At 48.2% G+C, this 21,985-nt stretch overlaps 1 protein-coding gene across 4 annotated transcripts in view; it reads right to left on the reverse strand.

Annotated features, from left to right (window-relative positions):
- AGAP3 (ArfGAP with GTPase domain, ankyrin repeat and PH domain 3) overlaps positions 1–21,985 on the reverse strand; it is a 498,289-nt gene that overhangs the window by 327,912 nt on the left and 148,392 nt on the right. The gene's annotated exons all lie outside the window — the stretch shown is intronic.

The raw sequence follows: 21,985 nt of genomic DNA on the forward strand, positions 1-21,985 counted from the left end.
TATCACCGCCCACTGTCCAGAGAAGCAGAATAAAATCCAGCCAAGGCCCAGGGCCTAATGCAGCAGTTCTTTTGGTGGATGGGGCGGTTGGGAGGGTGTATGACAACATGCAGCAGGTCACCGTAGGGGGCCAGGTCGATAAAGGCCTCAAGGACAACGGGGCTGAACGGATCCTCATCCGACGCGAACTGGCAGCCCCTGAAGAGATTATTCCGAGGAAAACCCTGACTGTCACCGGGATTGGGGACATCCGCTGTCCCCTGCCAATGGCCCGGGTGTATATAGATTGGGGTGCCGGGAGTGGGGTGAAGGAAGTGGGGCTGTCCAAAAACTTGCCCACTGATGGTATTGGGGACTTATTTGGGGAGGATGGTTGCATATTATGTCCCTGTTTCCCCTCCCCAATCTAATGCTGATGATAGCGATGGGAAAATGCATGTGTCACCCAACAATGCTTTAATGTTTAATGAGTTACCTGATAACCATTTTTCTAAAAATGCCGAGGGTAATACTGATGATGATTTTGATGAAAAAGTGCATGTCTTACCTGTTAACCATTTATTTCCTAAGGATGATGTGTTCACAGGTCCAGGAGTGCTCAGCCACGTCACTCTGCGGGGTGGGATGGCTGAGGAACCCCTAACAGGAGCAAGCGATGGTGCTATGGGAAATGAGGAGATGCATGGGAACCGTGAGGAAGGTGATGCCGTGCAACTGACCAGTGTAACAGAGGACGGTAACTGCCCCATAAGTAGCACTGCTCCTGAGATGTTGGGGGTGGATGGGAAGGTAGTACCCATAGCAGCGCCGGCTGATGGGTCTGTGGAGATCCCTGGGGAGACAGCCTACATAGCTGCTGTCACCCGCAGTCAGAGTGCCCGGAACGCAGATAACATTCTGCCTTCTGGACCCTCCTTAAGTCACAGGTGTGACAGAACCAGAGATGGTCCCAGAGGGTTCCAGTGGGGAAGGGACCCTGACCGCTTCTGGCCAGGTCCAGCCAGGACCTACAGGCTACTCTGCACTCAGATGCGAGCCTAGAGAAGTTGAGACACCTTGCCGGGACACCCACCTCTGTGACTGATAAGGAGAGTGTGTTTGGGGCACGAGGGAGGTTGTACCGGGAGACAATACCCGGAAAATCCCAAAAGGAGTGGTTGAGGGAAAGACAGCAAGTCGTCCCGTACCAATTCAGGGGTGAGTTGTAGCAGATTGCCCAGGAGATCCCGCTCGCTGGACACTTGGGGATCAGCAAAACTAAGGCCCGGCTGTCTCAACTTTTCTATTGGCCCAAGATGGGTACAGATGTGACAAACTACTGCTACGCCTGTATCACCTGCCAAAGAGTAGGGAAGGTGGGGCCTGCTGTTAAGGCTCCTCTGATCCCTTTGCCAGTGATAGAGGAGCCTTTCCAGAGGATCGCAGTGGACATTGTGGGCCCGATGGCCGTCCCCAGCACTCTGGAAAGCAATACATCCTTACTGTGGTAGACTACGCTACCTGGTACCCAGAGGCAGTGGCTCTGTCCTCAACTAGGGCGGATAAGGTGGCGGATGCACTGTTGGCCATCTTTTCACGGGTAGGATTTCCCAGGGAGATGCTTACCGATCAAGGGACCCAATTCATATCTCGCCTAATGGAGGCTCTCTGTAAAAAAATGCAGGTGAAGAGTCTGGTATCGAGTGCGAATCACACACAGACCAATGGCTTGTGTGAGTTCTTCAACGGTACCCTCAAACTTATGCTATGCATGCTGGTTGAGACCCAAGGACGCGACTGGGAGCGGTACCTCCCACACCTGCTGTTCGCTTACCGAGAGGTTCCGCAAGCCTCGACCGGGTTCTCCCCCTTCGAGCTCCTGTATGGCAGGTGAGTCCGGGGACCCCTTGGGTAAGTAAGGGAATCCAGGGAAGAGGAGCCAAACCCTTCTGAAGTGTCCATAGTGGAGTATATCATGCGCTTCCGTGACAAAATGCAGACCTTGACGCAGTTGGTGCATGACAACTTGACGCAGGCTCAGGCTGACCAGAAGCACTGGTACGACCAAAATGCCCGGGAGCAGACCTACCACGTGAGTCAAAAGGTGTGGGTGCTGGTCCATGTACCAAAGAATAAGCTTCAGGCAGCCTGGGAAGGCCCGTACGTCGTCCACCAACAGCTCAGCCCAGTCACCTACGTGGTGACACTTGACCAAGTTTGGGGTAGGCAAAAGGCATTTGACGTCAATATGATGAAGGCTCATCACAAACGTGAAGCCTACGTGCAAACGGTCTGCAGCCTGCCCGAAGACGGGGAGGAAGACGCCCTCCTGGACATGCTGGCCCAAGCCAAGGCCAGTGGGTCCATTGAGGACATGGACGTAAGCGCCTTGTTAACCGAACCTTCACAGCTGCGGACCACGCTGGAACCCTTCCGGGCCGTGTTCTCCAACCGACCTGGAAGGACTGAGTTAGCAGTCCACAAGGTGGACACCGGGAATCATGCCCCACTACGGCAAACATCCTATCGGATCTCCGACGAGGTGCAGCAGGTTATGCGCAGGAGATCGATGAGATGTTACAGCTAGGGGTGATTCAACCGTCAAAAAGCGCATGGGCCTCACCTGTAGTTCTCGTGCCAAAGAAGGATCGGACCACCCGCTTCTGCGTGGACTACAGGGGGCTCAACGTCATTACAGCCTCTGACGCGCACCCAATGCCACGCATCGAGGAGCTTCTTGAGCTGATAGATCCATTACGGACAGATATTTCGCACCAGCGAGTCAGGGATACTGGCAGATTTCCCTGAGCCCCAAGGCGCAGGAGAAGTCCGCCTTTATCACACCCTTGTGGACTGTACGAGTCCACGGTCATGCCCTTGCCACTTTCCAGCAGATGGTCAACCACCTGCTTCAGGGACTGGGAAAGTACGCAGTGGCGTACCTGGATGACATTGCCATCTTCAGTTCCTCCTGGGATGAACACCTGCAGCATCTACAGGAGGTGCTCAGGCAAATTCACCAAGCAGATCTGACTATCAAGCCGGGAAAGTGCCAGATGGGCATGAGAGAGGTCCACTACCTGTGGCACCGGGAACTCCATGAGGACAGAGCCTGGGAAAGTGGACGCGATTGCATCTTGGCCCACCCCCCAGGACCAAGAAGCAGGTGATGCCCGTCCTAGGCACTGCAGGGTACTATAGGCACTTTGTACAAAACTACAGTAGCCTGGCAAAACCTTTGATGGACCTCACCAGGAAGAAGATACCCCAGTCGACTGGATGAACAGCTGAGAGGGGGCCTTCCAGGCTTTGAAAACAACCCTGTGCAACTCTCCAGTGTTAAAAGTAGTCAACCATTCCTGGTACAGACTGATGCCAGTGAGTTTGGCCTCGGTGCTGTGCTCTGCCAGGTCTACTCGGTGAACCAAGAGCACCCCATGTTGTACCTGAGCCGGAAGCTTCTGCTGAGGGAAGTGGCCAATTCCACCATTGAGAAGGAGTGCCTGGCCATGGTCTGCGCCCTGCAACGTTTGCAGCCCTACCTGTATGGTCGCACCTTCACTGTGGGGACCAACCACAACCCTCTGCGCTGGCTACAATCCATGTCCGGAACCAACGGAAGGTTGATGCGCTGGAACTTTGCCCTCCAGCAGTACGACTTTACAGTCAAACACAAAACGGGCAGGGAGCATGGCAATATCTGGCAGCGCCTCCCTGGATAAGTGTACGGGTTAGAGGACGCATTGCCTGCAGCTTCGCCGGCCAAAGCTCCACTGCCCTGCCGCTTGCAGCTCTGCTCCCTTGCCCGCAGCTCCGTTCCGCAGCTGTCCGCTCCGCCGCCTGCAGCTCTGCTCCGCAGCTTCGTCCGCTCTGTCGCTTGCAGTTCAGCCTGCAGCTCTGTCCGCTCAGCCGCTTGCAGTTCCACTCCGTGGCTCCGTCGCCTGCAACTCCGCTCCGCCGCCCGCAGCTCTGTCGCTTGCCACCTGGAGCTCCGCACCTACGTCCGCTCCGCTGCCTCCAGCTTTGTCCGCTCTGCCGCCTGCAGCTCTGTCCCCTCCACCCACCTGCCCGCCACTTGAAGCTCCGTCCACTCCGCTTGCCACCTGTAGCTCTGTCCGCGCCGCCACTTGCCGCCTCCAGCTTTGTCCCCTCCGCCGCTTGCAGCTCCACTCCCCCGCCCGCAGTTCCGTCTGCTCTGCCGCCTGCAACTCCGCAGCTCTGTCTACTCCGTTGCTTGCTGCCTGCAGCTCCCCTCCGCAGCTCCGTCGCCTGCTGCTCCACTCGGCAGTTCCGCCCACTCCGCCGCCCGCGGAGCATTCTGCACTTCTAACTAATTACACAATGAGTTTTCATGTTACATGATCGCTCTTATAATCAGCCGAGCGCCTCCACGTCTAACCCTAACCTCACTCACAGCGGCCCTATGCTCCAGGCCAGGACTTATATATTCCCATCTCAACACATGGTTACAGATGGGCGGCGAACAGAAAAACAAGCAACATTTCAACTTACTGTTAATAAACATCTTCATCCATTTTTCAGATCCTAACACTGTTTGCAGCTTGTTACCGAAGACACCGACCACCGCTGCAGTCTAGCATGGCGGCTAAGCAGGAACAGGGCTTATGTGCTGTTTTCTTTTGAGCGGCTTTGCTCACAGGAGCATGTTGATAGATCCTGATCACAGCAGATTCTGTATAGTGCTTACAAGCTTAATAGTAGCTGTGCTCACGTCACATGCGCTCCTGATCACAGCAGATTCTGTGCAGTGCTTACAAGCTCCATAGTAGCTGTGCTCACGTCACATGCGCTCCTGATCACAGGAGATTCTGTGCAGTGCTTACAAACTCAATAGTAGCTGTGCTCACGTCTCAGGCGCTCCTGATCACAGGAGATTCTGTGCAGTGCTTACAAGCTCAATAGTAGCTGTGCTCACGTCACAGGCGCTCCTGATCACAGCAAATTCTGTGCAGTGCTTACAAGCTCAATAGTAGCAGTACTCACGTAACAGGCGCTCCCGATCACAGCAGCTTCTGTGCAGTGCTTACAATCTCAATAGTGGCTGTACTCACGTCACAGGCGCTCCTTATCCCACCTGATTATGTGCAGTGCTTACAAGCTAAATAGTAGCTGTGCTCACGTCACAGGCGCTCCTGATCACAGCAGATTGTGCAGTGCTTACAAGCTCAATAGTAGCTTTGCTCCTGTCACAGGCGCTCCTGATCACAGCAGATTCTGTGCAGTGCTTACAAGCTCAATAGTAGCTGTGCTCACGTCTCAGGCGCTCCTGATCACAGGAGATTCTGTGCAGTGCTTACAAGCTCAATAGTAGCTCTGCTCCTGTCACAGGCGCTCCTGATCACAGGAGATTCTGTGCAGTGCTTACAAGCTCAATAGTAGCTCTGCTCCTGTCACAGCCAATGAACTGTAAACAAAAGTGTTAAAAACTGAAGAAAGGGTGAAGACTGGCGCTTGCTTTTACTAGTGCTACCTGAAAATAACCATCTATGACGCTGACAGATCCCTGCAGGGTCAGTGATCCCCTGAGCATGGATCCGCCACGTCAGACAACAGTTTGTACAATTATTGGCCGCAGCTGACGAGACGATGCTGGAAACGTGACTCATGTCACCAAGAGTCACGGTGTGCTACGTCTGCCACGATGGCCGACCAGGTAGAAGACTGCTTAGACTGGAAGGAACGTCTGCAGTAGGAATCTGGAGCAGCACCCAGGGACACTACAACTCCCAGCATGTGCTGACTGACTATGGGGGGACTTGTGATGGCAGGACAAGCAGGACATGGTGGAGGAACCCTCGCCTTCTCACTCTCCCAAACAAACAAGGAATTGGGGGAAATGAGTTTGGACATTACTCTTAAAAGAACAATCATGTAACAAAAGACAAGAGACGGCACGAAGATGAAGATGAGCAAGCATCCCTCCTCAGCGCCCATGACACTTCACGCCAGCCTCTCAGCCGCAACTCATCATACAGGTAGTGCCTGTCCGCGGTCTGGATGCACAATCACGGCTGGTCATCTTAGGTCCGTTATGGGCTGATCTTCCTATTTACAGCGGCTGAAAGAAGTATTGAACACGTCACCAATTTTCTAAGTAAATCTATTTATAAAGATGATATTGGCATGAAATTCTCTCCAGATGTCAGGAACAACCCCTCCAAGCCTCATAGGACAGAAGTCACCAGAGGGGCCCATAAATTATGTGTAATAATGAAAAATGACACACGAAATCGCATTGAACAGGTTAATGACATTTAGTTCGGACATGATGAAGACATCCAGACACACCCGCTAAGGAGAAACTAGTTGCAGGCATTGCTCAGGTGGGATTTTGGCCCATTCGTCCACACAAACACTCGTCATATCCTGAAGCTTCCGTGGCTCCTTCTGTGATCTCTGAGCTTTAGTTCCTTCCATACATTTGCTCTTGGACTCCGGTCCGGTGAGCGACCGTTCTAGCAGCTTTAATTTCTATCCCTGAAACCAATTTAGAGCTTCCTTGGCTGTGTGTTTGGGAAAATGGTCTTGCTGAAATGTCCTCCCTCGTTTCATCTTCATCATCCGGGTAGATGGCAGCAGATTTTTATCTAGAATGTCTCGATACATATGAACATTCATCCTTCCTTCAATTATCTGAAGTTTGCCAGTGCCGTATGCTGAAAAACAGCCCCATACCATGATGTTCCAACCTCCACACTTCACTGTTGGTATGGTGTTTTTGTGGTGATATCTAGTGCCTTTTGACCTCCAATAACTCTGTGTATTATGGCATTCAAAGAGTTCAGTTTTGGTCTCATCTGACCAGACTATATTCTCCCAGTATTTTGCAGGCTTGTCTAAGTGTTGAGAAAACTGTAATCATACTAGAAAATGCTTTTTGTTCAGCAATTGGGTCTTGTATACTGAGTGTGTATATAGGCCATGGAGGTCGTGTTGTGAGCGTGCATACAGACCATGGAGATTGCGAGGGACACATGCACACAGGCCATGGAGGTCACATGGTGAGAATGCATACAGGCCATGGAGTTTGTGTGGGACGCATGCACACAGGCCATGGAGGTCGCGTGGTGAGCGTGCATACAGGCCATGCAGACTGCGTGGTGAGCGTGCATACACGCCATGGAGATTACGTGGGACGCATGCACACAGGCAATGGAGGTCGCGTGGTGAAAGTGCATACAAGCCATGGACATTGCGTGGTGAGTGTGCACAAAGGCCATGGAGATTGCGTGGGACGCATGCACACAGGCCATGGAGGTCACATGGTGAGAATGCATACAGGCCATGGAGTTTGCGTGGGACGCATGCACACAGGCCATGGAGGTCGCGTGGTGAGCATGCACACAGGCCATGGAGGTCGCGTGGTGAGAATGCATACAGGCCATGGAGTTTGCGTGGGACGCATGCACACAGGCCATGGAGGTCGCGTGGTGAGCATGCACACAGGCCATGGAGGTCGCGTGGTGAGAATGCATACAGGCCATGGAGACTGCGTGGTGAGCGTGCATACACGCCATGGAGATTACGTGGGACGCATGCACACAGGCAATGGAGGTCGCGTTGTGAAAGTGCATACAAGCCATGGAGATTGCGTATTGAGTGTGCACACAGGCCATGGAGATTGCGTGGGACGCATGCACACAGGCCATGGAGGTCACTTGGTGAGAATGCATACAGGCCATGGAGGTCGCGTGGTGAGCATGCACACAGGCCATGGAGGTCGCGTGGTGAGCATGCACACAGGCCATGGAGGTCGCGTGGTGAGAATGCATACAGGCCATGGAGACTGCGTGGTGAGCGTGCATACACGCCATGGAGATTACATGGGACGCATGCACACAGACAATGGAGGTGGCGTGGTGAGCGTGCATACAGGCCATGGAGATTGCATGGTGAGTGTGCATACAGGCCATGGAGATTGCATGGTGAGTGTGCATACAGGCCATGGAGATTGCGTGGGACGCATGCACACAGGCCACGGAGGTCACGTGGTGAGCTTGCATACAGGCCATGGAGGTCACATGGTGAGAATGCATACAGGCCATGGAGTTTGTGTGGGACGCATGCACACAGGCCATGGAGGTCGCGTGGTGAGCGTGCATACAGGCCATAAAGGTTGAGTGGTGAGCATCCGCACAGCCCATGAAGGGTCAGTACATTACTTTTAGTTTTCTTTGAAACAATAGTGTACCTGCTGATTCCAGGTCTTTCTGTAGCTCTTCACAGGTGCTCCTTGGCTCTTGGACAACTATTTTGACAATTATTTTTGCTTTTCTATGTGAAATCTTGTGGACAGCACCTGGTCGTGGCCGGTCTATGGTGAAATCATGTTCTTTCCACTTCGGGATAATGGCCCCAACGCTGCTCACTGGAACCTTCAGTAGTTTAGAAATTCTTCTGTAACCAATGATTTCAGTATTCAACAATAAGGTTGTGAAGGTATTGAGATAGCTCACTGGTTTTCCCCATTATGAGAGGTTTCTTGTGTGGCTCCTTGTCAATGAGACACAATTTTATTGGCCATCAGTTGAACCAACTGATATTATTTGTCAGTAAGTGACAGCATTGTTTTCTAATTACTGATATATCTCCTCCGGTGTCAGGACTTTCCAGAACTTTTTGCTCCTCTCTTTCTTCATGTGTTCAATACTTTTTTCCTGTGTCATTTCTCATTATTACACATAATTTATGGACTTCCATGGTTTGTTTTCTTTGCCTGTGTGGATTGGATGGGTTGTTACTGACATCTGGGGAGAAGATCATGTCAATAGCTCCTTCACAACTAGATTTACTTAGAAGATTGGGGACGTGTTCAATACTTATTTCGCCCGCTGTATTCTCCAATCATCTGTGGTTGCGATTTAAATCATGATCATCTCAATGTTATCTTTGGTAAGGGTCATGTCATCAGGGCTGGATCTTCCTATATATTCTCGAATCATCTGTGGTCAGGATTAAGACTGTGATCATCTTAGTCTTATCTTAGGTAAGGTCATGTCATCAGGGCTGGATCTTCCTATATATTCTCGAATCATCTGTGGTCGGGATTTAGATTGTGATCATCTCAGTCTTATCTTAGGTAAGGTCATGTCATCAGGGCTGGATCTTCCTATATATTCTCCAATCATCTGTGGTCGGGATTTAGATTGTGATCATCTCAGTCTTATCTTAGGTAAGGTCATGTCATCAGGGCTGGATCTTCCTATATATTCTCCAATCATCTGTGGTCGGGATTTAGATTGTGATCATCTCAGTCTTATCTTAGGTAAGGTCATGTCATCAGGGCTGGATCTTCCTATATATTCTCCAATCATCTGTGGTCGGGATTTAGATTGTGATCATCTCAGTCTTATCTTAGGTAAAGTCATGTCATCAAGGCTGGATCTTCCTATATATTCTCCAATCATCTGTGGTCGGGATTTAGATTGTGATCATCTCAGTCTTATCTTAGGTAAGGTCATGTCATCAGGGCTGGATCTTCCTATATATTCTCCAATCATCTGTGGTCGGGATTTAGATTGTGATCATCTCAGTCTTCTTAGGTAAGGTCATGTCATCAGGGCTGGATCTTCCTATATATTCTCCAATCATCCGTGGTCGGGATTTAGATTGTGATCATCTCAGTCTTATCTTAGGTAAGGTCATGTCATCAGGGCTGGATCTTCCTATATATTCTCGAATCATCTGTGGTCAGGATTAAGACTGTGATCATCTTAGTCTTATCTTAGGTAAGGTCATGTCATCAGGGCTGGATCTTCCTATATATTCTCCAATCATCTGTGGTCGGGATTTAGATTGTGATCATCTCAGTCTTATCTTAGGTAAGGTCATGTCATCAGGGCTGGATCTTCCTATATATTCTCCAATCATCTGTGGTCGGGATTTAGATTGTGATCATCTCAGTCTTATCTTAGGTAAGGTCATGTCATCAGGGCTGGATCTTCCTATATATTCTCCAATCATCTGTGGTCGGGATTTAGATTGTGATCATCTCAGTCTTATCTTAGGTAAGGTCATGTCATCAGGGCTGGATCTTCCTATATATTCTCCAATCATCTGTGGTCGGGATTTAGATTGTGATCATCTCAGTCTTCTTAGGTAAGGTCATGTCATCAGGGCTGGATCTTCCTATATATTCTCCAATCATCTGTGGTCGGGATTTAGATTGTGATCATCTCAGTCTTATCTTAGGTAAGGTCATGTCATCAGGGCTGGATCTTCCTATATATTCTCGAATCATCTGTGGTCAGGATTAAGACTGTGATCATCTTAGTCTTATCTTAGGTAAGGTCATGTCATCAGGGCTGGATCTTCCTATATATTCTCCAATCATCTGTGGTCGGGATTTAGATTGTGATCATCTGAGTCTTATCTTAGGTAAGGTCATGTCATCAGGGCTGGATCTTCCTATATATTCTCGAATCATCTGTGGTCGGGATTTATATTGTGATCATCTCAGTCTTATCTTAGGTAAGGTCATGTCATCAGGGCTGGATCTTCCTATATATTCTCCAATCATCTGTGGTCGGGATTTAGATTGTGATCATCTGAGTCTTATCTTAGGTAAGGTCATGTCATCAGGGCTGGATCTTCCTATATATTCTCGAATCATCTGTGGTCAGGATTAAGACTGTGATCATCTTAGTCTTATCTTAGGTAAGGTCATGTCATCAGGGCTGGATCTTCCTATATATTCTCCAATCATCTGTGGTCGGGATTTAGATTGTGATCATCTGAGTCTTATCTTAGGTAAGGTCATGTCATCAGGGCTGGATCTTCCTATATATTCTCGAATCATCTGTGGTCGGGATTTAGATTGTGATCATCTCAGTCTTATCTTAGGTAAGGTCATGTCATCAGGGCTGGATCTTCCTATATATTCTCCAATCATCTGTGGTCGGGATTTAGATTGTGATCATCTGAGTCTTATCTTAGGTAAGGTCATGTCATCAGGGCTGGATCTTCCTATACATTCTCGAATCATCTGTGGTCAGGATTTAGATTGTGATCATCTTAGTCTTATCTTAGGTAAGGTCATGTCATCAGGGCTGGATCTTCCTATATATTCTCCAATCATCTGTGGTCGGGATTTAGATTGTGATCATCTCAGTCTTATCTTAGGTAAGGTCATGTCATCAGGGCTGGAATCATCCGGACTTCCTTCTTATTCAGGAATCGTCTGTGGTTGAGTTTTAGACCAGGATCATGTCACGGTCATCTTGGGTATGGTTATAGTACGGTCTGATCTTCCAATATATTTTTCAATCATCTATGGTCGGGATTTAGAGGGCTATCTAATTCCTTTCCGAGGTCTGGACACATTTTACATTCTAGAAAGTCTGGTTCTGTCGGCCTGAAGATTGTACTATGTTATCAGCTCCGTTTATGAAAAAGAAATGGTCGTTGGTTATGGTCTTGGCAATTCTGCCTGCATTAACCAAATCTAGTCAATGTGACACAGAAGGAGCTCATAAGATCTTGTACATTTTACAGTTGTGTGTACAAGTATTTGCCCCCTTCCTGATTTCTTAGTCTTTTGCATGATTTTCACACTTAAATGTTTCCGATCACTAAACAAATGTAAATATAAGACAAAGATAAAACAAGTAATAAAGAACTTCATTTATAAAATGCATTTTGTGATTAAGGGAAAAAGAAATCCAACCCTCCAGGGCCCTGTGTGAGAAAGTGATTGCCCCTAAACCTAACAACTGGTTGAGCCGCCCTTAGCAGCAACAACTGCAATCCAGCGTCTATGATAACTGGCAATGAGGCTTTTTCAACGTTCTGGAGGAATTTCGGCCGCTCATCTTTGCAGAATTGATGTAATTCAGCCCCATTGGAGGTTTCTGAGCGTGAACCGCCTTTTGAAGATCATGCCACACAATCTCAATCGGATTAAGGTCAGGACTGACTAGGCCACTCCAAAGTCTTAATTTTGTTTTTCATAAGCCAGAGATGGACTTGCTGGTGTGTTTTGGATCATTGTTCTGTTGCATAACCCAAGTGTGCTTCAGCTTGAGGTCATTAACCCCTCTCTGACGTCGGACGGGATATTACGTCCGACGTCAGAAGCCCCGCTTTAAGGTGTGCTCTGGCGGTGAGCCCACCTCAAAGCCGCAACATGTCAGCTGTTTTGAACAGCTGACATGTGCCCGCAATAGAAGCAAGCGGAATTGCAATCCACCCATGCCTATTAACTAGTTAAATGCCGCTGTCAAACTGACAGCAGCATTTAACATGCGCTTTCAGCCATCGGGCCGGAAATACGCACACTGCTGACCCAGTCACGTGATCGAGGGTCAGGGGTGCATCGGCATGACAACCACAGGTCTCCTGGAGACCTCTATGGTTGTTGATGCCAGATTGCTGAGAGCGCCACCTCGTGGTCGGCGCTCATAACAATACTGTAATTCAGCTACATAGGGGCGATCTGAGCATCGCCTCTATGCAGCAGAGCCGATCGTGCTATGGCAGCTTCTAGCCTCCCGTGGAAAAAATAAAAAAAAGGTTTTTAAAAATATGAAAAAAATAAAAGAAATAAAAGTTCAAATCACCCAGTTCAAAATAAAACAATAAAAAAAAATAAAACCTACACATATTTGGTATCACCTCGTTCAGAATCTCCCAATCTATCAGCAAAAAAAAGAATTAGCCTGATCGCTAAACAGCGTAGTGAGGAATAATTTCAAAACAACAGAAGTCGGTTTTTGCGATAACGGGCGATCAAAAACACGTATCTGCTATGAAATAGTATCATTAAAAACGTCAGCTCGGTGCGCAAAAAATAAGCCATCACCTGACCCGAGATCATGTAAAATGGAGACGCTACGGATATAAGTAAATGGCGATTTTTTTTTTTAAACTTTGGATTTTTTTTAACTAGTTAAATGCCGCTGTCAAACTGACAGCAGCATTTAACGTGCGGTTCCCGCCATCAGGCCGCGAATACGCACACCGCTGACCCACATCACGTGATAGGGGGTCAGCAGTGCATCGGCATGACCACCAGAGGTCTCCTTGTGGTCGGCGCTCAGAGCAATGCAGTAATTCTGCTACATAGGAGAGATCTGAGCATCGCCTCTATGTAGCAGAGCCGATCAGGTTATGCCAGCTTCTAGTCTCCCATGGAGGTTATTGAAGCATGCCAAAAGTTAAAAAGAAAAAAAAAAGTGTTTAAAAATATGAAAAAAATAAAAAAAACTAAAGTAAAAAAAACAAAACTTTCGCCCCATTCAAAATAAAACAAAAATAAAATCAAACTTACACATATTTGGTTTCCCTGCGTTCATAATCTCCTGATCTATCAAACAAAGGATTAACCTGATCGCTAAATGGTGTAGTGAGAATCAAAACGCCAGAATTACCGTAAATACTCGAGTATAAGAAGAGACCCCTAATTTTGCCACAAAAAACTGGGAAAACGTATTGACTCATTGACTCGAGTATAAGCCTAGGGTGGAAAATGCAGCAGCTACCGGTAAATGTCAAAAATAAAAACAGATACCAATAAAAGTAAAATTAATTGAGACATCAGTAGGTTAAGTGTTTTTGAATATCCATATTGAATCAGGAGCCCCATATAATGCTCCATACAGTTCATGATGGGCCCATAAGATGCTCGATATTAAAATATGCCCCATATAATCCTGTATAAAGGTTAAAAAATGACACACTCACCTCTCCTTTCTGGGGAAGAGGTGCCGGGGTCCTGAGCAGGCGAGGACACCAGCGCGCTATGGCGGCCAGGTACGGGAGTCCCCGCTGGTCAGGCCCCCGGCACTTGCGATATTCCCCTGTCCCCCTTATTCCCCTGTCCCCCTTATTCCCCTGTCCCCGTTCCACCGCCGCTGTGTCTTCCGTGTCTCTGCAGTGACTGTTCAGGCACAGGGCGTGCACTAACCACGTCATCATGCCCTCTGACCTAAATGTCCCCGCCAGAGGACGTGGAAGACAGAGCCCGGAGGTGGAACGGGGACAGGTGATTATCGCATGGCTCACCCTCCTCCATCATACTCACCCTCCTGGCGTGGTCTGCACATCCCTGCTCCTCCGATGGTCTCCGACGCGTGTCGGCAGCTTGTTCCTGTGTTCAGCGGTCACATGGTACCGCTCATTAAAGTAATGAATATGTGCCCCACCCCTATGGGAGTGGAGTCGTGTCCATATTCATTACTTTAATGAGCGGTACCACGTGACCGCTGAACACAGGAAGAGCTGCGGGCGCCGGAGACCATCGGAGAAGCAATGAAGGGCAGAGACCGCACCGGGAGGGTGAGTATGATGTGACAGCCGCCACTTCTGCCACTCCCCTGCCGACCCCCTGAGACAATGACTCGAGTATAAGCCGAGAGGGGCACTTTCAGCATAAAATAAATGCGCTGAAAATCTCAGCTTATACTCGAGTATACACGGCACATTTTTTTGGTCGCCATGACACTGCATTAAAATGCAATAACAGGCGATCAAAAGATCGTATATGCATAAAAATGAAAAATGTTATCATTAATAAGTCAGCTTGGCACTTAGATAAAAAAGAACCTGGTCATGTTAGGTGTCTATGAACTCGTAATGACCTGGAGAATCAAAATGGCAGCTCAGTTTTAGCATTTAGTGAACATAGTAAAAAAAGCCAAACAAAAACAACAAAAACAAGTGTGGGATTGCACTTTTTTGCAATTTCACCGCACAGAATTTTTTTCCCGTATTCGAGTACACGACATGGTAAAACCAATGGTGTTGTTCAGAAGTACAACTCATTCCACAACAAACAAGCCTTCACATGGCCATATTGACGGAAAAATAAAAAAAAGTTATGGCTCTGGAAAGAGGGGGAGCGAAAAACAAAAACACAAAACCGAAAAAAGCACCGTCCATAAAGGGGTTAACAATGGCCAGACATTCTCCTTCAGGATTTTTTTGAAGACAGCACAATTTATTGTTCCATTTACCACAGGTAGTCTTCCAACTATTGAAGCAGCAAAACAGCCCCAGACCATCACACTACCACCACCATAGTTTACTGTTGGTATGATATTCCTTTTCTGAAATGCGGTGTTACTTCTACGCTAGATGTAATGGGAAATACACTTTCCAAAAAGTTCAACTTTTGTCTCGTCAGTCCACAGAGTATTCCCCCAAAAGTCTTATTGATCATCAAGATGTTTTCTGGCAAAACTGAGACGAGCCTTTATGTTCTTATTGCTCAGCAGTGGTTTTCGTCTTGGGGCTCTGCCATGCAGGCCATTTTTGCCCAGTCTCTTTCTTATGGTGGCGTCATGAATACTGACCTTAGCTGAGGCCTGCAGTTCTTTGGATGTTGTTGTGGGGTCTTTTGCAACCTCTTGGATGAGTTAGCGCTGCGCTCTTGGGGTAATTTTGGCCGGCGGCCACTACTGGGAAGGTTCACCACTGTTCCATGTTTTTGCCATTTGTGGATAATGGCTCTCACTGAGGTTCGCTGAAGTCCCAAAGCTTTAGGAATGGCTTTATAATCTTTTCCAGACTGATAGATTTTAATTACTTTCTTTGTCATTTGTTCCAGAACTTTAGAATGACATCTAGCTTTTGAGGATCTTTTGGTCTACTTCACTGTGTCAGGCAGGTCCCATTTAAGGAACTTTGTGATTGAGAACATTGGTGGCAGTAATCAGGACTGGATGTGGCTAGGGAATGTGAACTCAGCTTCCCAACGATGTGATAAATCACAGATAATTTGTTTAAATGGGGTGGGGGGGGGGGACACTTTTTCACACAGGGCCCTGTAGGTTTAGATTTCTTATCCCATTAATAAAAAAGACCTTCATTAATAAACTGCATTTTGTGTTACTTGTCATCTTTGTCTATTATTTACATTTGTTTGGTGATCAGAAACATTTAAGTGTGAAAATCATGCAAAAGAATAGGAATAAGGAAGGGGCAAATACTTCTACACACAACTGTATATTAGAATAAACGTGGCCTGTGCCTGGTCATATATGTAGTCAGGGCCAGAGAGGTGTGGTGTCACCTGTTCTATACCTAGGCCAGGCTTCACACTAACTGATAGGGGCCGGCCACTGCATCACCTTTGTGTGCTCCTCGTGTCTCCCATATCGTATTGGTCACGAGTTCTTCTAGTGTCCTTCCTCACACCAGTACGTCTGTCCAGTCTTGTATGCTCATTGGGTCTTTATGTGCTCCTCTTGTACACACCGCCTCCCCAGTATTGTTGGCCTAGTATGTGCCTTGGGCCCTCGTATGCCGTTCCCGTCCTCATGCATATCCCTGGTCCCAGGAACCTCAGATCAAATTTTTCTCTTTGGGTTCCTATATCTTCCTTGTGTCCCCTTAGTATGGCGATTTCCATATATTCTCTCATGTTGCCATATACTTTTCTACCTCTTATCCTAACGTACCGAATTCTCGGTATCCTCATAGCATCCACGTAGCCCCCTGGCTTTCCCCAGCTTTCTTGTGACTCCGCACCATAATGTCCTTTTCATCACCCAGAATCTTCCTCCTGTATCTTCCACTTCTACCTGTATGCTCATGGCGTTCCCAAACCTTCCTTGTGTGAACCTATCATCATTGCTTCCCCATTTTCTTCATTATATCCCTATATCTTCATTGTGTCACCTTTTCATCCTTACCTCCATGTTTCCTTGTGACCTTGTATCAACCTTACGTCCCCAGAAACTCATGCCTTAGAGTCTTACTCTAGTCCTCATATCCTCTTATTTCATCCTTGATTCCCTGTATTCCCCAGATGTCCCTGTATCGTCCTCAAGTTCCGGTATCCTCCTGTAGTCTCTGTATCTTCCTCATGTTCACATATCTTTCCAGTGTTCCCATATGCTCCTCATGCCCCCGTATTCCCATGTCCATGTATCCTCCTCCCGTTCCCCTATCCTCATGTTACCATATCGCGCTCAGATTGCAGTTTTCTTTTTTTCATGAATCATCCTTGTGTTCCAATATCCTACTCAGGCTCCTGTACTCCTCATGTTCCCGTACCCTGCTCAAGTCCTTGAATTTTTCACATGTTCCCATACCCTCCTCAGGTCCCTGTATTTATCCCACGTTCCCGTATATTCCTCAGGTCCCTGTATCCTTCTCATGTTACCGTAGCCTCCTCAGGTCCCTGTATTTTTCTCATGTTAACATACTCACTTCTGGTCCCTGTATTTTTCTCATGTCCCCGTAACATCAGCAGGTCCCTGTATCCTTCTCATGTTCCCGTCTCTCCTCCAGTCCCTGTATTTTTCTCATGTCCCCGTATCACCAGCAGGTCCCTGTATCCTTCTCATGTTCCCGTACCCTCCTCAGGTCCCTGTATTTATCCCACGTTCCCGTATATTCCTCAGGTCCCTGTATCCTTCTCATGTTACCGTATCCTCCTCAGGTCCCTGTATTTATCCCACGTTCCCGTATATTCCTCAGGTCCCTGTATCCTTCTCATGTTCCCGTATCCTCCTCAGGTCCCTGTATTTATCCCACGTTCCCGTATATTCCTCAGGTCCCTGTATCCTTCTCATGTTCCCGTATCCTCCTCAGGTCCCTGTATTTATCCCACGTTCCCGTATATTCCTCAGGTCTCTGTATCCTTCTCATGTTCCCGTATCCTCCTCAGGTCCCTGTATTTATCCCACGTTCCCGTATATTCCTCAGGTCTCTGTATCCGTCTCATGTTACCGTATCCTCCTCAGGTCCCTGTATTTATCCCACGTTCCCGTATATTCCTCAGGTCCCTGTATCCTTCTCATGTTCCCGTATCCTCCTCAGGTCCCTGTATTTATCCCACGTTCCCGTATATTCCTCAGGTCCCTGTATCCTTCTCATGTTACCGTATCCTCCTCAGGTCCCTGTATTTATCCCACGTTCCCGTATATTCCTCAGGTCCCTGTATCCTTCTCATGTTACCGTATCCTCCTCAGGTCCCTGTATTTTTCCCATGTCCCCGTATCATCAGCAGGTCTCTGTATCCTTCTCATGTTCCCGTATCCTCCTCAGGTCCCTGTATTTATCCCACGTTCCCGTATATTCCTCAGGTCCCTGTATCCTTCTCATGTTACCGTATCCTCCTCAGGTCCCTGTATTTATCCCACGTTCCCGTATATTCCTCAGGTCCCTGTATCCTTCTCATGTTACCGTATCCTCCTCAGGTCCCTGTATTTATCCCACGTTCCCGTATATTCCTCAGGTCCCTGTATCCTTCTCATGTTCCCGTATCCTCCTCAGGTCCCTGTATTTATCCCACGTTCCCGTATATTCCTCAGGTCCCTGTATCCTTCTCATGTTACCGTATCCTCCTCAGGTCCCTGTATTTATCCCACGTTCCCGTATATTCCTCAGGTCCCTGTATCCTTCTCATGTTCCCGTACCCTCCTCAGGTCCCTGTATTTATCCCACGTTCCCGTATATTCCTCAGGTCCCTGTATCCTTCTCATGTCCCCGTATCACCAGCAGGTCCCTGTATCCTTCTCATGTTCCCGTACCCTCCTCAGGTCCCTGTATTTTTCCCATGTCCCCGTATCATCAGCAGGTCTCTGTATCCTTCTCATGTTCCCGTATCCTCCTCAGGTCCCTGTATTTATCCCACGTTCCCGTATATTCCTCAGGTCCCTGTATCCTTCTCATGTTACCGTATCCTCCTCAGGTCCCTGTATTTATCCCACGTTCCCGTATATTCCTCAGGTCCCTGTATCCTTCTCATGTTACCGTATCCTCCTCAGGTCCCTGTATTTTTCCCATGTCCCCGTATCATCAGCAGGTCTCTGTATCCTTCTCATGTTCCCGTATCCTCCTCAGGTCCCTGTATTTATCCCACGTTCCCGTATATTCCTCAGGTCCCTGTATCCTTCTCATGTTACCGTATCCTCCTCAGGTCCCTGTATTTATCCCACGTTCCCGTATATTCCTCAGGTCCCTGTATCCTTCTCATGTTACCGTATCCTCCTCAGGTCCCTGTATTTTTCCCATGTCCCCGTATCATCAGCAGGTCTCTGTATCCTTCTCATGTTCCCGTATCCTCCTCAGGTCCCTGTATTTATCCCACGTTCCCGTATATTCCTCAGGTCCCTGTATCCTTCTCATGTTACCGTATCCTCCTCAGGTCCCTGTATTTCCCCATGTTCCTGTACCCTCATCAGGTCCCTGTATTTTTTCTCATGTTTCCGTATTCTCCTCAGGCTCCTGAACCCACATGTTTCCGAATCATCCTGTGGTCCCTGTATTTTACTCAGGTCTCTCTATCCTTTTCATGTCCATGTATCCTCCTCATGTTCCCCTATCCTCATGTTACCATATCGCTCTCAGATGGCTGTTTTCTTTTTTTCATGCCCTGGAATCATCCTTGTGTTCCCATATCCTTCTCATGTTCCTGGATTTTTCTAAATTTCCAGTATCCTGCTCGCTCATATTCCTCTATCCTTCTCATATCCTCGTATCCTCCTCAGGTCCCCGTATCCTCCTAATGTCTCTGTATCCTTCTCATATCCTCCTCAGGGCCCGGTATCCATCTCATGTCCCTGCATCCTTCCCCTTGTTCCCTTATGCTCCCATATTCTCATAGTTACATACCCTCCTCACGTCCCTCTATGCTTCTCATGTTTCTGCAGCGTCCTCATTTCCCCCCATTTTCATGCTATCCTTCTCAGAAGGCTGTACTTCTCATGTCCGTGAATCATCCTCGTGTCCTTATAGTCTCATGTCCCCGTATCCTCCTCAGGTCCCTGTATTTTTCCCTGTCCCTGTATTCTCCACAGGTCCCTGTATCCTTCTCATGTTGTCATATCCTCCTCCGGTCCCAGTATTTTTCTCATGTCCCGGTATCCTCCTAATGTCTCTGTATCCTTCTCATGTTGTCATATCCTCTTCATGTTCCTGTATTTTTCTCATGTCCCCGTATCCCCAGGTCCCTGTATCCTTCTCATATTCCCATATCCTCATCAGGTCCTTGTATCCTCCTCATGTTCTCATATCCTCCTCAGGTCCCTGCATTTTTCTCATATACCCATATCCTCCTCCGGTCCCTGTATCCTCCTAATGTCTCTGTATCCTTCTCATATCCTCCTCAGGTCCCTCTATTCTTCTCACATTCCCGTATCCTCATCAGGTCCCTGTATCCTCCTAATGTCTCTGTATCCTTCTCATGTTCTCATATCCTCCTCCGGTCCCTGTATCCTTCTCATATTCCCATATCCTCATCAGGTCCCCGTATCCTCCTCCGGTCCCTGTATCCTTCTCATATTCCCATATCCTCATCAGGTCCCCGTATCCTCCTCCAGTCCCTGTATCCTTCTCATATTCCCATATCCTCATCAGGTCCCCGTATCCTCCTCCGGTCCCTGTATTCTTCTCATATTCCCATATCCTCATCAGGTTCCTGTATCCTTCTCATATTCCCATATCCTCATCAGGTCCCCGTATCCTCCTCCGGTCCCTGTATCCTTCTCATATCCCCGTATCCTCCTCCGGTCCCTGTATTCTTCTCATATTCCCATATCCTCATCAGGTTCCTGTATCCTTCTCATGTCCCCGTATCCTCCTCCGGTCCCTGTATCCTTCTCATATTCCCATATCCTCATCAGGTCTCCGTATCCTCCTCCGGTCCCTGTATCCTTCTCATATCCCCGTATCCTCCTCCGGTCCCTGTATTCTTCTCATATTCCCATATCCTCATCAGGTTCCTGTATCCTTCTCATGTCCCCGTATCCTCCTCCGGTCCCTGTATCCGTCTCATAATCCCATATCCTCATCAGGTCCCCGTATCCTCCTCCGGTCCCTGTATCCTTCTCACATCCCCGTATCCTCCTCCGGTCCCTGTATTCTTCTCATATTCCCATATCCTCATCAGGTTCCTGTATCCTTCTCATGTCCCCGTATCCTCCTCCGGTCCCTGTATCCGTCTCATAATCCCATATCCTCCTCCGGTCCCTGTATCCTTCTCATATCCCCGTATCCTCCTCCGGTCCCTGTATCCTTCTCATATTCCCATATCCTCATCAGGTTTCTGTATCCTTCTCATGTCCCCGTATCCTCCTCCGGTCCCTGTATCCTTCTCATATTCCCGTATCCTCATCAGGTCCCCGTATCCTCCTCCGGTCCCTGTATCCTTCTCATATCCCCGTATCCTCCTCCGGTCCCTGTATTCTTCTCATATTCCCATATCCTCATCAGGTTCCTGTATCCTTCTCATGTCCCCGTATCCTCCTCCGGTCCCTGTACCCTTCTCATATCCTCCTCCGGTCCCTGTATCCTTCTCATATCCCCGTATCCTCCTCCGGTCCCTGTATCCTTCTCATATTCCCATATCCTCATCAGGTTCCTGTATCCTCCTCCGGTCCCTGTATCATTCTCATATTCCCATATCCTCATCAGGTTCCTGTATCCTTCTCATATTCCCATATCCTCATCAGGTTCCTATATCCTTCTCACGTCCCCGTATCCTCCTCCGGTCCCTGTATTCTTCTCATATTCCCATATCCTCATCAGGTTCCTGTATCCTCCTCCGGTCCCTGTATCCTTCTCATATTCCCATATCCTCATCAGGTTCCTGTATCCTTCTCATATTCCCATATCCTCATCAGGTTCCTGTATCCTCCTCCGGTCCCTGTACCCTTCTCATATCCTCCTCCGGTCCCTGTATCCTTCACATGTCCCCGTATCCTCCTCCGGTCCCTGTATCCTTCTCATATTCCCATATCCTCATCAGGTTCCTGTATCCTCCTCCGGTCCCTGTATCCTTCACATGTCCCCGTATCCTCCTCCGGTCCCTGTATCCTTCTCATATTCCCATATCCTCATCAGGTTCCTGTATCCTTCTCATATTCCCATATCCTCATCAGGTTCCTGTATCCTCCTCCGGTCCCTGTACCCTTCTCATATCCTCCTCCGGTCCCTGTATCCTTCACATGTCCCCGTATCCTCCTCCGGTCCCTGTATCCTTCTCATATTCCCATATCCTCATCAGGTTCCTGTATCCTTCTCAGGTTCTTGTATCCTT

This window comes from Ranitomeya variabilis, chromosome 6 (genome assembly GCF_051348905.1).
Source record: "Ranitomeya variabilis isolate aRanVar5 chromosome 6, aRanVar5.hap1, whole genome shotgun sequence".
NCBI lineage: Eukaryota > Metazoa > Chordata > Amphibia > Anura > Dendrobatidae > Ranitomeya > Ranitomeya variabilis.